The sequence below is a fragment of the Cupressus sempervirens genome, chromosome 5 (genome assembly GCF_028749045.1).
Source record: "Cupressus sempervirens isolate cs-2001-9-10 chromosome 5, ASM2874904v1, whole genome shotgun sequence".
NCBI classification, from domain to species: Eukaryota; Viridiplantae; Streptophyta; class Pinopsida; order Cupressales; family Cupressaceae; genus Cupressus; species Cupressus sempervirens.
This window is the reverse complement of record NC_143122.1, coordinates 679,644,862-679,648,076: the sequence shown is the minus strand read 5'-3', so window position 1 is coordinate 679,648,076 and position 3,215 is coordinate 679,644,862. Positions and strand designations below refer to the sequence as shown.

Genomic DNA, 3,215 nt, shown 5'->3' with positions numbered 1-3,215 from the left:
AATTCTTAAGCGGTCACATTTTATAGAGTATGTTGAATCTTTGGGCTTGCTGTTATACGAGAATTGGTTCAGCTCTATGATAAATGACTGTTATTAACTTCCAATACATGTATGAAATTTACTTCATACATCTAAAGATGAGGGAAATAATCACGCATTTCATCAAGTGTAATGAACCATCAGTCAGATTGCATGCACTAGATGCAGCGATTCACTTTCATATAACACATTTGCAACTTCAATGTTTCCAATATACCGAAGAATGATGGCAGTAGGATTGAGAATACTCCTCTACAGTGGAGACACAGATTCAGTAGTTCTTATGACTGGTACAAAATATTCCATTAATGCATTAAAGCTTCCAATTGGGAAAGCATGGTATCCTTGGATAAATGGAGAGCTGGATGTGGCAGATAGAAAAGGGTCAAAATATTTGACCATATGTAGATAACGAAATGGAGTAATGAACGCGAATCCAAAGTCACTTGTATAATCATAAACTTTCATATTGGGACATCATTACATCTGTGGCATGAAGCATAGTTTTGAGAAGGTCATACAAAAAGATCAAGCTTCGTGTAGAGGACGTTCAGGGTAGGAATGTTCTGACCAACTTTTGGGGAATAGATTTCACCACCGATAGGCTCTGGTCCTTAGTTTGCAAATGGTAGACTTTGATTGAGGCTCATGTTGATGTTAAGACTACTGATAATTTTACCTTGCAAATGTTCTACATTGGATTCACAAAGAGGAGGCCTAATCAAGTTAAGTGCACATGCTATGCACAAACAAGTCAGATTAGACAGATTCGCAGGAAGATGAGAGAAATAATGATACGTGAAGCTATATCATGTGATCTAAAAGAGCTTGTGCAAAAGTTTATACTAGAGGTGATTGGGAAAGAAATTGAGGAGGCTACTTGATCCATTTACCCTTTGCAAAATGTATTCATCAGAAAAGTCAAAATCTTGAAAGCTCTGAAATTTGACCTTGGAAAGCTTATGAAGGTATATGGAGATTATTCAGAGGAGGTTGGTGTCAAGGTTGATAGGCCTGTAGAAGAAACACTGGCAGAGTCAACTTTATTTCTATATCAAGCAACCAGAGATCCATGGTACCTAGATCAGGATTATCACTGTGATCATGCCTATTTTGGGTTTTACACAAAGTGAAAATCGAGAAGGACTTTGGTCAAAGCCCTCTCCATAATCTCCTCATATGGTGCAAACCTCTTCTAGTGGAGAATCTAATTTTGAATATGTAAGGATATCACATGATGGAATAGATATTTGGGAGATTAATAGCAAGCTCTTGAAACTTGATTGTAAAGTAGCTTCGGGTCCTTATGGTGACTTGTTTAGAGGTAATTATTGTGGTCGAGATGTTGCTATTAAAGTTCTTAAGCTTGAACATCTAGATGTAGATCTACAATGCAAATTTTCTCAAGAAGTCTTCATTATGAGGAAAGTTTGGCATAAGAATATTGTTCAGTTTAAATTTGCGTATTGTCACTATAATTCAATTAATAAAGCATATATGAGAGCTCCAAATTGCTTCAAGATGATGATTACAATTCATTACATTTGAAGGCCCTAAAGATATGTGATTTCACATCTACGGTTGTTATGCTTAGATAAGACATGACACACATGTTTACTTCCAAAAGAAACTGTATTATAATAGTTAGCATTAAGCTGGGCATAAAATATCAATTAGAAGATGAAATTAATTAAGTTCAAAATGCACAATAAAGTTCTTAAGGTGCAAAGTAAAGACTATGTTGGTTTATCTTCAATTATGAGGAAGAAGAATTGATCATTTATAAGCTGAGAACACATGTTCGATCAAGATAACTAGAGAATCTAAAAAGAAAAATAGAAAAAGGGGAATTAGAAAGAAGCAATCATAAAACCAAAGGTCATCATGTGAGAACTAAAGAGTCACATGGCAGGAAACCAAACAGTGGCTGAAGAAGATTATTTATTGCAAATCTTTTCCTAAGAAGAGGGGTTCAACCTTTTCTAGATACCGTCAGAGAGCTAGAGTAGGAGGGGGAAAAAATTGTTGATGTATTAGACTTAATATTGCAAAGCCAATAAAGAGGATTTTATGTCAACGGTTTTCTGTTCCATTTAATTAGTCATTGCTTCTATGTGTCTTTCTTTTTCCAAATTACAGAAGGAGGGAAAAGATGTTTTATTCTTTTGTCATGAGGATATGAATTAACCACAATAAGAAGTGCTATGGGGTATTTAGAGAAAGATTCATTAGAAGTCTTTAATCATCTCATTTATTTTTCTATTAGCGTTTGTTGTAGGTTAATTAGATGCTGAGTATATGGATTCATAAGAATTGTGAGTTCTATTGCTTGGTTTATAGATTAGAATGTTTTTCTTGCCTAGATTAAGTCCTATTTAGGCTTAATTTAGTTTGCCTCTTCTACTCTTGGGTTAAGAGCATACCCCATGTTAGTTTAGGAGAGAAACATAATTCCTTGAACATTATTCACATAGGGAGCTGTACCTTAATTCAGAGGGAAACTAGTTATTCTTAGAAATAGTTTTTCAATTGTTGTGTAAAGTTGTTCTAAATTACAAATTGAGCAAATTAAAAGGAGAATTAGAAGAAGAATAATTTGTTTACCAACAAGTAGTAATAACTTTGCCTAGTATTATAGTCCTAGTTATAGAAGTGTCCATGAATTCTTTGTTTTGCTAACTTGTTTGGTGACCACATAGGCTTGGATCTGCACTCAAAAGCTCTATTTCCATACTTTTGACAGTTGTAGCAGTAACCTTCAAATCTTGGTGTTCTCATGGTTCTAGTCCTATAGTCATGTGCTTGGTGGCCTTGCTTATTACACTTATGGTAGTGAGTCATGTTCTTGGGTTTGTCATGCTAATTTGCATTCTTTCTCCTACACACATTAGCAGTATGTCCCTTCTTACCACAAAAATGACAAGTGGGTTTGGAGTTCTTACATTTTTTATTCCTTTCTTCAATAGTCTTGGATTATTCTCCTCCTTTAGTGCTAGTACAACCTAGTCTAGTAGCATCATTACTAGATCTTGGGGACTTCAGTAGTTGCTCAAAATACTTGATGGCTCCATTTGGCTTGTTGAAGCTCTCAACAATCTCTCTTTCTCTTCTCAAATTATTTTGCAATTGTTCATTCTACAACTTCAATGTGGTGATCTCAATGTCTTTAACATTCA

General features: G+C 34.9%; 1 pseudogene; it reads left to right on the top strand.

Annotated features, from left to right (window-relative positions):
• Positions 1 to 262: 262 nt before the first annotated feature.
• LOC149557769 (small ribosomal subunit protein eS1 pseudogene) lies at positions 263 to 1,172 on the top strand (annotated as a pseudogene).
• The last annotated feature ends 2,043 nt before the right edge of the window (positions 1,173 to 3,215 follow it).